This window comes from Gadus chalcogrammus, chromosome 13 (assembly GCF_026213295.1).
Source record: "Gadus chalcogrammus isolate NIFS_2021 chromosome 13, NIFS_Gcha_1.0, whole genome shotgun sequence".
NCBI lineage: Eukaryota > Metazoa > Chordata > Actinopteri > Gadiformes > Gadidae > Gadus > Gadus chalcogrammus.
In genome coordinates this window covers 23,110,049-23,126,137 of record NC_079424.1, presented here as the reverse complement: position 1 = coordinate 23,126,137, position 16,089 = coordinate 23,110,049, and the positions used below count along the sequence as shown (strand labels likewise).

The 16,089-nt window shown below is 41.9% G+C and overlaps 1 protein-coding gene across 1 annotated transcript in view; it reads left to right on the top strand.

Annotated features, from left to right (window-relative positions):
* fhit (fragile histidine triad diadenosine triphosphatase) overlaps nucleotides 1-16,089 on the top strand; it is a 268,764-nt gene that overhangs the window by 10,635 nt on the left and 242,040 nt on the right. Inside the window, exon 2 of the mRNA XM_056605340.1 lies at nucleotides 6,026-6,175. The gene's annotated coding sequence lies outside the window, so the exon portion shown is untranslated. The remainder of the gene's footprint in view (nucleotides 1-6,025; nucleotides 6,176-16,089) is intronic.

Sequence of the window (16,089 nt, the reverse complement as noted above, 5' to 3'; positions counted from 1 at the left end):
CATATAATTTTTAATCCTATCCCTCTATGTAGATTTCCTATTTGTACCTTTAGAAACAGTTCATGGGCATCGTGTATCACCCTCTGGTCTGCACAGTGAGATCATGTGAAGTTACACAGCGGCTCTAATGGTTGATCAACAAATTCTGTTCATTCATTTAACTGGGCATAAACATAGTTGGATCTGGTTCCGATTAAAAAAAAAATATATATATATGTATCTCAATTTGATGGACTTCATTCTTGTTGTTTGCTATCCTGGTATGGATATTTTGCTTTTCTTATGACCATCTGTATATGGTCCTAATATGTAGTAAAACCTATAAACATGTCACATATGGAGGAACAGACCTTGTCAATGCACCAGCCCAGAGCTGGGAGGAACACGTGCTCTGCCAGTCGGACAACTCGTTTTATCCGAGGTTCAAGTCCTGTGTGGTGCTTGTAGAGTCCTGTTATTGGCTCTTTAAAAACACTACAACACCAGAGTACATCAATAACTAAACATTGTATTTTCTCTTTACATAAAAAAAATGTCATCGGTGAAGCCCTATTCATTCTTGTCATCTTTTTGTCATGTTTCGTCGCTTCAATAAGCTCTGTAAATTATTTTGTACACAAAACAAGTCGTGGGTATCTTCAGTTCATTGAGACAGTATTATTCACATCGGCCTAACTCTGGTGTCATACGTTCATATAGGTTTGCACACAGGGCTGCATAATATAAGAGAGCGGTATCAATTATGCACGGTTTATTCATGCCGCTGCTATACCTCGCACACTTGATTTGATTGTCTGCACTTCATGTATAATGCAGTGCCCTTGTCTGTTTCCCAGACGCATTCTGTTTTTCTGAGTTCGTCCAACATGCACACTTATTGAGTTTGTGTCATCACACGGCCCCACACTTACAGCTGTTAGTGTGGTGCTGTGAGGAGCCCCAAAGTGGTCCATCAACAGAGGAGTGGCCTCGTCTGTCTCCATTCCAACCTGTCAATTCAACACCCTTTTCCATTCCATTGTCGGGCGTTGCCATCTACATACAACATTTAAACTAAATCAAGTTACTCAGTACTTTTCGGACCGAGCAAATGATGTTACTAACCGGGTCAATTCAAAGCGTTTCTGTTGCCAGATATCGTCAGATGGAAAGGCTATCTAGGCATAGGGACGGATGGTTGGCTGCCAACCGCAAACCCTTTTACTTGTAACCCAATTTCTATACATAAATTGCATAATTTGTCTGACCTGCTCAAAAGTAATCCTTTTCTTTAACAAAATCAGATACATTCAATGTATGGGAAACAAAACCTTCCTTTTGTGAGATGGTTAGTAAATCATGACTATAACATAAATATGACCTAGAGGTTACAGAGGATCACACATAATGGAATATCCTTGTGGAAAGATATCCATCTATTTTGGTCCAATGCAGCAAACAAAAATACAATATATTTATTTTAAAGCCACTACATTTCCTATTTATCTTTGGGTGTTCAGTGGAATGATTGTTATTCAATTATTTGATCATACAGCCAGCAAAAAAGTTATATCTGCCAACTCATCATCGTCTCAAGCCCTGTGGTTTGGACTGATGTGGTATATTGAGTTCAGTTATTTCTATTATTAGTTGATTCATAATGATTGATGAAAATGCTTTGTGCTTTCTACCACCTCATGTCTGCAGCCCCATAAAAAATTCAATTATCCACATGTTTATGTTTAGAGCATGCAAAAGGTTCCACAAAAAATACGCAAATTGGTCTCCAGGCAACAGTCGAGTATCGATGTCTTTGCTTGTTAAGCCCAGTTCAGACCAAAGATTCGCCATGCAACGACTTGCAACTAGAGGGTAAAAAACTAGGGGAAAAGTTGCAGCAGTGTGAACTGGTCAGTGCAGCGCGGCTGATACCGTTGCAAGGAGTCGGCAAAGATTGAACATGTCAAATTGCCAGGTCCAGTTTTAGAACGCAACAATGTAGCTATTTCGCTTCAGCCAATCAGGACACAGCACAGAACAACTTGTATGTCACAGCCTTACTCAGTCCCGGTCCTATACTCCACAGTACACGTTAGCTATGACCGTTGTTATGGTTACATGCTGCCATTCCGACCTGTCCCCATTCCGACACCTTTTAGTAGGCCTACCGCCATTCCGACAGTCTACTGTGGCGCCAACTTCAGGTCAACATTGGGGGATCATAAATTTATAATTCAAATGTGTTCAACCAAAAATTTGCCAGTATTATTTATCTGTTATTAATTTGATTAATTCCAAATCTTGGTTGTGATGATGTATGAAATAACCCATTCTATAATTTGACGACTGCATTTTACAAGTGTGTTACGAGTGGCGGGGCATGCACTTATTTAACATGTCCAAGGAATGTATAAATATTCTATGAAACTTAAAACTGGACCATTTATTCGTTAAAGTTGGATTTAAACTCAATGCAGGACCACTATTGGGAGTGGATTGGGCGAACATTAGAACAAAATTACATGGGCGTCGATTACGGGGGGGACATGTCCCCCCCACTATTTAAAATACGAATTTTGTCCCCACCACTTTTAAAAATGTGCAAACCAATTGCGACCGAAAAAATACCCACATACTCAACCAAAATCGTCGAGTCTAAAATCCTGCGATAGGCGCGCATGAAGACATCATTTATTAGATAGGCCTACCTAATAAACCGTTGGAACACACAAGATCGGAACCCATATTAACGCCGGTAAACAAACCCAGAGAAGCCCAATCCCTATGAGAGCCCCCCGCGCTACGGCCATCCGAAGGCGCACAGAGCTCCGAGAGTCGCAAACGGCAACAATCACTTTCTCCTCCATGCTGCAGTTCACCCCGGACTGCACTGCACTGAGTTTGACAGTTGAACGCTGATTGGCTGTTACGTTACACATGTCACTCAGTGGCCACGCTGTTGAACGCTGATTGGCTGTCATCACGCGAAATTCGCGTCAAAGTTGAAATATTTCAACTCGAGCGAATTTGTCACGCCACTAATCTTCGTGAACGCGCTCGCCTGTGTACGGCGAAAGTGTGGCGCGACAAATCAAAACAAATCAAAAAATTCGCCCGATACGCGTCTCTACGTTCACTTTGTATGGGATCTTTTCGCCCTGTCGCGTTTGGTCTGAACGCACTGGAGAAGTTTCAAGACACAGCCAAAATTGACATTTTTATTCAGAAAATAGCCGGTCCTTTTGCTTCCTGTAAAAAACATGTTTGTGACACTGGATAACGATATAGATACATCATCTAGCCTGCATGTGGAGGGCCACATAAGGTAAGAAATTGGTTTACGTAAACTTTGCTGCTGGTTCTGTTTGCTAGTGATGACCTGGCCAAAGGCTACCCACGGCCCTAAGCGATTGTGATCTGATTCTGGTTGGTGCTCCAGCTAGTATGCATTGTATATTAGGGATGGGCAAAATTATTATTTTCCGGGAACTAGTTCTTTCAATTCAGTTCACTATAACGATTCGTTAGTTTGATTCGTTCTTTTTGATTCGTTCGTTACGTCAGATTACGTCATTTTTCAGGGAATCTCACAGGTGTCTGCCCCCCTCCCCGCTAGACGTCCCTGAGCATAATTTAAGCGACTTCTAGGCTCTACCCCGCGTGAAAATCAACAAGATATACTATATATTACAACCAAACGTCCCACCAATATTTATACCACTTGCTTACTCTATATTACATTCATGGTTTTATATTTTTTTTACTTTTCATTTAATTCTTCATTATTCAGGCATTACAGAACTTTCATGGTCATAAATATACGAAAATACGAAATGCAGTTTAATATCTTTGTTTGTTCATGAATTGACATAGAATGGCGCAAAGACTCCTGGGATTGGGAAATGCGTTTATCCAATAAACAGATGGAGGTCAAGTCTATTTCCGGAAATGTAGGGGAATATATGATAGCGTGGTTCTACCAGACTCTCGTACTTCACTTCATTTAATTTAATTTGTACAGAGAGTCTGGACCTAATCAATTGACAAACGTTAAATCACTTGAAGGCGGGTGTCTGTTGAAGTTTAAAAAGATTGGATCTGCCCAGTGGCACTCTGGATCTGCCATAACCAATCGCTAACGTTTGGTTGTGACGTATGTCATGCGCCGGGAATCACGCGCAGGTTGTACACAAACCAAACACCTTGCGCGTCTGCACGAAAATGTCCGTCAACGACAGCTGCAGGTTTTGTTCGTCAAATTAAATTTATCAGGGAAAAATTGCACATTGTAAATCAACTACCGACCTACAACAACAACTCAAACTGGCACACTACTTTATCGTCATTGTTCTCAGACACGCCCTCTGTTCGCTGATTGGGCGCACGCTGTGGCGGTGCCAGAAAACCAAATTACATACAGCAGGTCCAGACCTAGTACTGAAGGGAAATTCAAATTGAGCGGAAGTACTTAGGCGGGCGGAGCCAGGCTAGATATATGAGTGGCCCCACGTCGAATGGTATGACCAAGATACGTCAGACAGAGAAAGCGCGCAAATTCGACGGTACCACCTTGTCATTTGTTTACCCAGGTGCCATGGCAACACCATTGCTACCTCTCATTGGCTGAATCTTTGAGAACGTTGTAGACTCAATCGATATAAGGTCGCGGGGAGACGAAGCTCTGTTCGTTTGCATATTTTATTTACGTGACCATAATTTTGTTTTATGTTAAAAAAAAAAGAATTAAAGAACCAGTTATTTTTGTTTTGGGGAACCAATTCTTGTCGTTCACGTTCGGGATTCGTTCGATGTGAACGAATCGGTCGCGACCGACTCAACCCTATTGTATATAGATTGCAGCTAGTAGCAGCTACACACGGTGCGATTGCTATGCCAATGTGGTTATAGTTGTTTTGTCTGATTGAGATATGTGACGACTTGGAGCCTGGTAGGCCTATCCTGACATAAATATGTTCTTGCATAACCTGTGTGATTATCCTAAATTGTAGGGGATATAATTTGCTGGCAATTTGCGATGTTGTAACGAGTGAAGTCTACATTGGTCCTTCGCGAGTGTTTACTGGTGGTCAGGATTTGGCAGATGCAATTCTCCTCCGGGAGCTTGTATTTTTATATTTTTTTTACGCCCGGTGAGTTCCCCGTCTTATCTCAAGTTTCCTGTGTAAAACCGAGGGGGTAAAATCCCCCGTTTGTCATGACCCGGGCTTTCTTGGTTCACTGAAGAAGGCGGGGCTGCTCACGGAGTCTAGACCTCTTTAGAATAATTTGCATGCTCCCGAATGTTTTTATTTTTTTATGATTGAAGACACCCGCATGCAAGAATGAGTTCACGTCTGCAGGCTACTAACGCGATTAACTATTTAGAAGTGCAAAAACGCCAACATATTCTTTATTTTGCTTACCACTTGGAACCGCGGAGCCATCGCATTTACATCAGGATGAAACCAAATAAACCGCCAATTTGATTAGGGTCCGCAAGGGAAATTTGGGTGCTAGCTCAACCAGGCAATTTACCTCGGGCAGTGTAAACGCGCGGACCGTGCTGCGAAAAAGGTTTGCATAAGACGGCAAATTGGGCAGCGTAAAAACGCTCACAGTAACCCTAGCCTACTCTCAACCAAAATAATGATACAACTAATCGCAATCCTAAATTAGGTTACTTTTTAGCAGGATGCAAATGATGCTGTTGCGACTCTCGGTGCAGCACTGTGAACTGCCCAGTTTTTAGAACGTCTCAGCCTGTCTCCTTGCAAGGAGTTGCGAACTGGGCTTTAGAAGCGCTTTGTTTCAGACCTTATTTTATTTTCTTGGTCGCTAAAATAACAATTATAACGTTCAAACTCCTTTCTGCCGCAAGACCCATCCACTTAAGAGACCTGAGATGGAGGATGAGAAACAAACAAACAATGTGTGTGTATGTGTCTGTGTGTGTGTGTGTGTGTGTGTGTGTGTGTGTGTGTGTGTGTGTGTGTGTGTGTGTGTGTGTGTGTGTGTGTGTGTGTGTGTGTGTGTGTGTGTGTGTCAGAGGGGTCTTGTACAGTTAAGCTGAGCTCCAGTGGTAGACGAGCGGCTCCAGTTCTTGAGGTCAGCCCGTAACGGAGACATTCAGATCCTGCTGCCAGCGCTGTACCTCCTCCTCTGACCTGAGACCCCGAGCACAACATCTCCCACACAGGTAAGCAGACTCGGGGCACACTTTATTTTTACCCTGGTGCAAATGTCCATGAGGATAGATCACATTATTAATGGACAAAACAACATCAATCTCATAACCACGACATGACCGAAACAAAAATCACTTCATTAACATATTTACGAATTAATGTATTTATTTGTTATTCACAAAGTGTAAGCAGGGACTATAATGACGGTAAAGCACAGCCTCTCATTTAACTTTGCCCTTATGCAATTACTAACAAAATAAGAAATGTATAATTAAAATTCAAATTGAAGGCCAAATCCCTCTCAAAATAATAACCTTTTATTATTTGTATGCCAGGGAAACTACAATGCAACTCCCACTGGATCTGTATTTTCACAAACACAGTACTGCACTACTCCCGCCAATAGGGGGCGCTGAGTAACGGCAATGCAGCGAAGGGGTTTTCTAACCCCTGTTAGGTTCTTGAGTCAGCCAGCAAACTTGAGCTAATGGTTTCTAGAGCTTGATGGGTTTTCCTATCAGATTCAATAAAAGTATTTTTGTAAAGCTGACATGTATTTTTGACATTTTGCGATGTCTGCAAATTCACTCTACATTGTTGAGCTAGTAGCGCCGTGTTATTGGTGGATCAATGGCAGAGTAGTACAGTTATAAGGGATTTTTCATTCACACATGGCTATATGTTACGTCATGCACATAAGATCCTGTTGTAAAGGACCAATACGGTGGCCCCTCTGAACTACCTGTGTTATGGTCTGATCCAGATGCCTCAGACACCAGCCTTCCGAGTTTCATCTGACGCATCTTCTGACGTCATTTCCGGTCTCTGAGCACTTACCGCTCCCATGTATAAATAGGTGACTGGAATGAAGTGGCAATGTAATCAAGTATGTAAGAGCATTTAAAATCGACATTAAAATGACCAACATGGTACAAATACAAAGAAAATAAATCTCTTCACGTGCGCAGCCATTTTGGTTGAGAGCGTCATCACTGAGCTAGGTTTTCAGAATTCCGAGGGGGCACTACTAAAAGGGGTGTGCCTCCGTGAATTGCCGCAAGAGAGCTTGGAGATTTCCCCACTTGCAACTCAGAAGGCTACCGTCCGAGGCATCTGGATCACACCATTATAATATGATCTCCCTCTGTTTTCTTGTTTTTGGTCAGTTTTTTTTTGTTACACTTTCAATGACGTGTGATACAACAGCTGAAGTGAGCAGACGTGATCAGAACACAGGGATTACATTTAGTGAGTTTGGATTTGAGTGAGTTGTATGAAGGTAGATTCGATTTCATCAAAGTGCTTTCTTACTACATGTCTATGTGTTAATGCTAAAAGTTGCATGCAGTAGTATTAACTACTAGCACTGAAATGACCTCATATATTTGGATAATGCAACTTAAGGATCAGGTTTTAAGAGCTGCTCAGTAATGCAGAGTACTGGCAAGCATTCTGAAGAGTTAAAGGACCTGTTAAATGATTTAAAACGCTGGGTGTACCATTGGGTTAGTGGGAATGCATTTAAATAATGTAGTTGAACTCTCCAATATAGTCTGTCATTTAGGTCTAGCCTTTAAGGCAGTCCAACTGTTTCAGGCTTATACGCCTCTACACACAGACGTCTATCCCGGAGATTTTCCGGTATATTTCCTGGTTTTAGATTGAATTGTCAGACATATCTAACGATCCCTACAAAACTTTCGAAATTGAGGAGAAGCTGGGTTTTGTTGGAGCAAAACCAAACAAAAACCTAAGAAGCACATGGAGCAAGAGGTCGTCAGTAACAAGAGGGTGCCGTTACGTATCTAATACGAGGGGAACAGCTGATTAAAATACCAGTATGCTGCTGATTTGAATAGGCAGTGTGCCGCCGGTGGGGGGAGGGAGACAGGGCAATGAAGGTAAAAGAATACAGAAATAGGGATGTGCAATAGATGGAGGTAAAGTGAGGTGAAGCTGCAAGAAGCAGTAAGTCCATGGGCTCTGAAAGAAATGTATTTTTTATGGTGGAAATTAGCTGTCATTTATGAGTGTTTGCTGGCAGATTTAATCTTTATAAAAAAATCGAATTAGCAAATACCTAATTTGACTGTAGGATTAAGGACAACACGCATCAATAGAGAAATATATACTTGATATAGTACTTAATCTAGAAAAAATGACAGTAGAATGACAATAACCAATGGCAGCAAGTCCCCCAACAGTGTGTCTAATATCAGCATGAATGAGGGGAGCAGAAAGTTTGCCTCTGCCCCCTGGCTTATCAACAACACTCAACCAGCCACGCTATATTTGGACTAATTTCACATACACAGGGGGACAAAGTGGTTAGCGTTCGTACAGATACCCGACACAAATAATGTCATGCTGTTTTGCTCTTTTATTTTGATTTTTAGAAAGGCAAACTGGGACCCGGAATAAAAGAACTTGGCAGTGAATGAAATCTTCTCTTAAAGGAATCCCAGAGAACTTGTATATGACTTGTCTTTATCAATCATCTTTAATGCATCACTTGTTAGTCTTTTAGCGATTTGAATTAACATCGCCACAGATGCCATCAGGTAGTTTTGTTGGAGGTATGTACTGTGTGGAGTCTGCTATGGTGGAGTGGTGCAGCCTTTGTTGGTGTGGCTGTGCACGCCACTCTGCGCCCAGATATTGGCCTTGGTAACCACCACATTTCTTCTCATAACCTCACGACTAGATGGCATCAATGGAAATCGTTCAATTGCATTCATTAGCATGCACTTATAACTTGGATAGTGAGAGAGTGGGGAAACCAGAGTTAATTGATTTGCTATAACAATGTTGAGGTTGGTATTTAATTGGCAGCTCACTGCTCTCAAAAAGTGTGTGTGCGTGCGTGCGTGTATGTGTGTGTTACGATTCAATGTGTATCTTGATACACAGGCTCTGAGACGATACAGGTGTGATTCTTGGAGTTGAAATGCTTCACACCAGATTCTGCAAGAGTGAAGAGAACAAAAGCTTGACTTAGTTATTTAATGGACTGGCAGGAGTTTTCTGAACGCAAGGCCATGCACATACAGGGAATCATTGCTGGCCAGGCAAGTACAGACTGATATTCATTTAGAAACCCAAACTCGATGGCAGCATTTGCGGGCACTCTTTATAGAGCTATTGTTAGTCATCAGCCTTTATGCAGGTCATAACCGTTGAGAGGTCTGATTTGTTCCTCACTCTGAGATCAGATGAGCCATTCGTTTTAAAGTTATAGCAACATTGTGGCCCGTTTCATCATTATCTTTGTCATTTCTCTTCATGGATGAACACGCATCCTGTGGTGCTCAATGTCCTTCTGCCTCTGTGGTGGATGTCAGCACGTTGCATGTTGTCTGAACCCCTATCTCTATTGAGACTATTTATTCTGGGTGTGGGCCGACTGTGGTTTCCCATCCTGACATGACATTACTCATCGCACGGCGGACAAGGTCAAGGTCAAGGTCAGCTGCCGCCCACAACCACGCTGTCGCCGCCTCGGCTCTGTGGAGACCAGACTGCCGCCGATGCTGCTGTGGTCAGGACATGTATTCCACAAGTAGGGAGCAGCCGGACATGGATTCTAAAGGTCAGGAGTAGCAGGGCATGGATTCTACAGGTCAGAAGTAGCAGGACATGTATTCTACAGGTCCGAAGTAGCAGGACATGTTTTCTACAAGTTCCCTAGTAGCAGTGTGTTACCTCTGCTCTTTGTAGACGATAGAGCCACTGATGCGTGTTCAGGGCATGTATTCTACAAGATTATTTTAAATGTTTTTTGAGTTGCAAGGACACTGGACCCCGATTTGAGTCATAATGAATATCTGTCTTTTTGAAGGACGTTTAGGACTAATTGAAATAGTGTTATTTCTCTTACAGGCTTTCTCTCTTGAAACTAGAGCCAGAATTAACATTCCCGTTGGATTGAGTCAATAGAAGTACGTAAGGCGTGTATGTTTTAAGAAATACTACTGCAAGGAGCTGATGGCCAAATACTGTGAGAAAAGGAGGACATTCCGAGTTAAACTCTGCGTGTGTGTGTCAACTCGTTTGGCAGAGCCATGAAGACGCCTTAGTGCCAGAAGGCGAGGACAAGGATCCTTAATGTTGGCAGCGACATCACTCGACTGTACAGCAATGAGCGGCGCTCCAAAATTATTTTTATCTCCAAAATGAAGAACAGAAAAAGATACATGACATGTTTTCATTCTGAATGATCACATAAGTAGTTCTTCGTATTAACACATAAAGAATAACATGGTGGGAGCATGTCGGAGCACATGCCACACAATCACATGCCACGATGTCATCTTAACGCAAATCAAGGGTGTTCATGATAAAATTGATCGTTGAGGGTATTTATTAACCATGCTACTTTTCCATCTGTGTGGGGCTGTAAACAAAGCCTGAATGATCAGTCAAGGGTTTATTGATCAATGTGCTTCATGTTTAACGTGGAGTTCAACCTTCTGAGAGTCATCCATTGGTCCAGAAGATAAAAAGAAATGGAGCTGGACGCTGTTTAGTGGCTGGAGCAGGGTTCACCGGCTGCTCAGAGGACGAACCGATGATCTATTGATCCACTGGGGTCTTCCCTTCCCATACGCACTGGATGTCCTCAGTGTGTGGTGCAAACCTTATTCCCCTAGCATTGTGTAAAATTGTGTGAATTACAAATAATAATGATATGGACATGTCTAGTATTTGGGCCTTCCACTTGTTTTTTGAAATACACAAGGAAAACACTTAGTTTAGTATTTAGTGTTGTTTCTAGTATTGTTTCTTGGGCTTGTATGATGGCACATATCCTGAGATACTGCCCTATCAGAATGGTAACTTGACCAGTGATGCGTTGGTCTGGTTCTCCTCTTCCTCCTGGTCTCCATCTTCTCTCTCTCTTTCACTGCTTTGTTCCCCTCCCTCTGTGTCTTCCTTCCCTCAATATCAACCCCTTTTAATTACCAGCCACCCAACGCGTCCTCGTCATCCGGCTTGGGGTGGGGTGGTGGAGGGGGTCAGTATAGCGGGTCGCCGGGCTCTGGAGAGGGGCCATAGGAGGCCTGGGCGTCTGCCAGGCCATCAGCAGCACTGCAAGCTCCCTCCCGGCCCACAGCAGGCCTCTAAAGATATAAACGATTATTACTTAAGCTGAGCGTTGTTACATCCCAAGCATACAGCAGAGTGAGACAGAGATTGACTGGATGTATATAGAGCCTAGCTGAGGCTCTGTTCAAAGACATAAAGCAGAGTTACAGAGATGTGTAGGGAGCCAAGCTGAGTCTCTGACAGAATGGGAGACTGCCACTCCATTGTGGGCAATACTTACAAACTATTTGTTTCTGATAAGTATATATTGAGTAATCTAGACAAGGTGCGCGATAAATAGTTATTTTGATAATTTGTTTTATATATTGATAATGTTAATGAAATTCATTATCTCTTTCCTTGTATAAAGAAACAACCAAATGAGTCAACAAATGGCAAATTGTGTAGTAAACGTACTTTAATACATCAGTGATGCTTGGTACACACTCGACAATCTTTCTAATCTAGAAAACGAGACCAAATGATAGATGAGGATACATTTCAGTTGTTGTTAGTGTGTGGGAGGAAACTATTTTACCAACGCAGCAGAAACTAACCCACCCCATTTTAAAAACGGGAAATTTCACCAATCCCTCACGATCAAAATCTAGAATTGGATGGGCGAATTATCCTGTAGTGTGACCCAGCATAACATTGATCAATCACAGGCGTCATATATATGTATCGATTTATTTGCCTACATTGTCATGTAGATATTATTGAATTTCATCAATGAAGCTGTGTTAAATTCTGCTTATGTTCCCCACAAACACACGCACACATTCACACAAACACACATGCACCAATATACACTACACAGATATACACAACAAACTGGCACAGCTTGTCATCACATCTGAATACGTCCGGCACAATTGACGACCAGATAAGTGAACCGTTCATGAACGTGAGTCTCTCCTTTGACAGTGGAGAAACAATGAGAAAATGCTCTGGCCGGGCAGGCAGGGGTTACAATTATTACAACACAAACTTCCCTTTTAAATGTCCGGGCACCAGATAAAGCACGTAAACACATAAGAAAACATGTATACACTTCAAATATGAATATCGAATGTTCATCTTTAACAATTTATCCCACGCACTAAATCGTGCCTGCTACTGTTCCTCTATCACTTTGTCCTCACTGGACCCTGGCGTAGACACAGATTGGTAATGGACAAACGTCCTGTAGCTAATTTTCAGATGGATTCCATCAGTCGGATGAATTTGGAGGGATATGGACAGAATGGTTCTTTATTCTTTAAGACAAATGGATTATTTCAAGTCAAACGTCGGGCCATTAGTCTATTTTAGTGACTGAGTTTTTAGTTATTTAGCCTGCTACATGTAGAACACGGTATATATAAAACTAGAGACCATGAATTAAAAAAACAGATTCAGATTGGTCCATATTGGTTCAGTCGTATCTGAAGTGTAATTTAAAGTTTTGAGATGGCTTCTTATGTTTTTTCTTTCTGTCTTGATAGTTGTAAGGCTCGACACGATAACCGCTTTTGTAGGGTTTGAACTTATCTTTTTGGTAACTATTGTTCTGGTGAGAGACAAGAGACTAAAGGAGATAAAATGCATCCAAAAGGTAGGAGCAATCACATTCAGGTCACAGATTTGGAACCTCAACCTCATTTTCCCAAGTGTATGGTAGACAATTAAGCCAATTCAACCATGCAAGTTTCCAGAATGATGCCATTGTTGCAGTCGGCATCACTCAAACTTGCGCTGCAATTACAGCAGGGTTTCTTGGTCTCGTCGGGCGGGAGCGGGACTGGTATGTGCACGACACATACAGAGTGGAAAACATTCTGTATTTGAAAGTGTGAAGGATTAAATTGGCATGGATCAGTGTTTGCGGAGCACATCCTGTCTGTGTTAAATATTTTTCCAGGCATTATACATTGTGCAGTGAAAGAACACAGCCTGGTTGTTGTTGTACATCAGTTCATTGGAAGCCACTGAATGGGATTGTCTGGGTTTTACGAGAGGCAGTTCTCACAGAGTAGAATATAAAATAAATAGAACTGGTAACTTATAGCATGATGATGGTCTCATCATAATTGGATCCTGAATTGCTTGCAATTGTTTGTAAAATGAGTCCCAGTGAATGTAAGGGTAAGCACAGTTGAATGCTCTTTTAATGCAAAAATAAGTCATTGGAGAACATTGATATGGTTCTCGTATATTACCTTTCTGTATAAATTAACGTATTCTATTCAAGCATTAAAGCTTCTGTAGGTAAAATCTGAGTTGCAAAAAAGGTGTGCATAAATAAGAGAAAGATGGCCAGAATACTAAGCTAGATAACCAAGCTGTCCTCTCTGCTGCCTTTGCCAGACTATTCTCTGTGATTAATAAATGTTGCATTCCACATCTGTGATTGACAGGCAAGATGGATTCCGCAAACCAATCAGAAGAGATATGCCCTGATTTGTCAGAAATGAGCTGGGCGGTGAGAAGTTGTATTTGGATCACACAGAGGCAGGCACACATTCAAACCAAAACAAATATTCTCAAAACACATGTAACATTGCACAAATAAATAGCCCTCAAAGGAGACGTATTACGAAAACAACACTTTTCCTGGGATTTTGGGTGTTGTTTTGGGTCTCTGATGCTCCCACATGCATACAAACTTTGTTTTGGCGGCATTCATGCAGCTCCGGCGGGGGGATGTCGGCGGCAGTCCGGCAGCTTAGCTCCGGGAGAACAATCCCTTTCTCCTCCATGTCGCGGTTCAATATTGACTTCAGAGAGTCAAGGCCAAGGCCTTTATGATTCACAATGTCATCCGAGGTGCACATAGCTTTAGGCCGAGATATTAGATATAATATTATATAAATACCCATATATTATATAATATAATTATTATATTATATTTTTTAGATATAGAGCTCCGGGAGTTCGCAAACGGCAACAATAACTTCTCCATGCAGTGGTTCACTCTGACAGCTCATTGGTCAATGGTTAGCAGCTCATTTGCATTAAAGCAGACACCAGAAACAGCGCATTCTGACTGAAACAGAGGGGAATAACAGCATCAAAAACATTTTTTCTGGAAGTCATATACAATGTTTACTTACATTGTATTGGTCAAGGAGAATCTCTTACCTCATGCCTTGTTCCATGTGGTCCAATATAATAATACAACAGTTGTCCAGCCGAATACAGTACATTAAGCCAAATGTATAAACTCTAAGTAGGTGTATCAATAGCAGTATGTTCACTATACTGCACCATAATGAACAAAGCACCCACTCATATCCACTTATGTGTTTGTTTGTTTGTTTGTGTGTGTGTATGTGTGTGTCGGGAAAGAGGGCGTTAGATACAGATAGAATTTACCAAAAATGAACCTACTGTATTAAAAATGACTGTGCGACATTTCCATATGTTTATATATTCACCAATGTAAAACATTTGTGAAACGTGGGTTAACTAGTTCTAGACTATAAAATCCCAACCGACAACTAATCAACACTTTAAAGTGCTTTGAGTAATGCCCAAATGCATACATTCATGTACAGTATAGGCATGGAGAGATGAGGTTGTCATTTCAATATTGCTGTGTCTTTCAAAGGCCATGTTGAAGAAGGCAACATGGCCTTTTTCAAAATGGCCATGTTAGAAGCATCTGTTGTTCAGTTTCTAAGTATTGTTTGCCACTTCACTTGCATGTGACCTAATGTCTTTTTTGGTTGAGATGAAATCTCACCAAACCAACATATGACTCATGGAATGATCCAACTGTGGGCGGCCTCAGTGGTGGAAAAGTGGTCATTTTCTGTGTGATGACCTGGACGGCCTTGAGTTAATAACCAGGCTCTGCTGTTTCAACGATGAGGATGCAGCGTTGTCTTCATTCAAGGTCTGTCTCTGGAGACACTGAAAGACTCGGTTCTGCCTAGGTCTGACTGAATGATGCTTCGGAGGGAACAAGGAGTTGGTCTATTCTGGTAGGATGACGATCTCTGGTCTGCCCTCAGGCTGTCTAGGGATTTTGGAATATCCTTGAAGCGGGAGTTGATCAACATTGTTTGAGTATTGCATATTGGGAGAGCATTTTAACTCAAATTTTAACTCAAATAAATCAGTCTAAACTATAACCTAAAGAGTTGTGTTCTTCTATCACAGTCAACTCCTAACAGAATGTTCCTCTCGCCGTGCACCTCCTTTCAGCTTTTTTATATCCTCAGTTTTCCCTTGCTTCTCTCCTGGCAGCATGCTGGGATTGCAGTTCTACTTGAAAAATACCTCTTGAACTGTAGTTCACTGGCCAGCAGGAGGGGATGTAGTATCCATCTACTGGCTCCTCTTGATACCCCAGTTCATGAATGAAACCTTGTAGTCGTCTTTAACTTTGTGGATCAGTTTGCATAGAGTTACTTCACTTACCCCACACACACCACCTGTAACACAACGGATGGTTCCACATGCTAAATACCTCATCCTAGAACAAGACGAAGAATCATTGATGGTGAAATGATGGCAGGAAGGAGACCAATATGTTAATTGGTTTTCATTGAATGGTGTATGTCACTCACATTTAGAATATAATCAATGCATGGATCAACACCACCACCAGAACCTTTGGTTGAGTCTCTGAACCCCCCCCCCTCTCATTCAGCGCTACTGAATCCCTTCTCTCTTTTCTTTCTATACCCAGCCCACTCCCTGCTGACAGAGAGCCGTCCACAGCTGTTTGATTTGGCAGGCTTCTCCTTACCTAAGCAGATCTAAAGTCCCCTGTTTGATTTACCTTGGCTAGTAAAGCTCCACATCTGGCCCATAGTTGTTGTCCTCCTTTGTATCGTGGAGCTTACCCTCA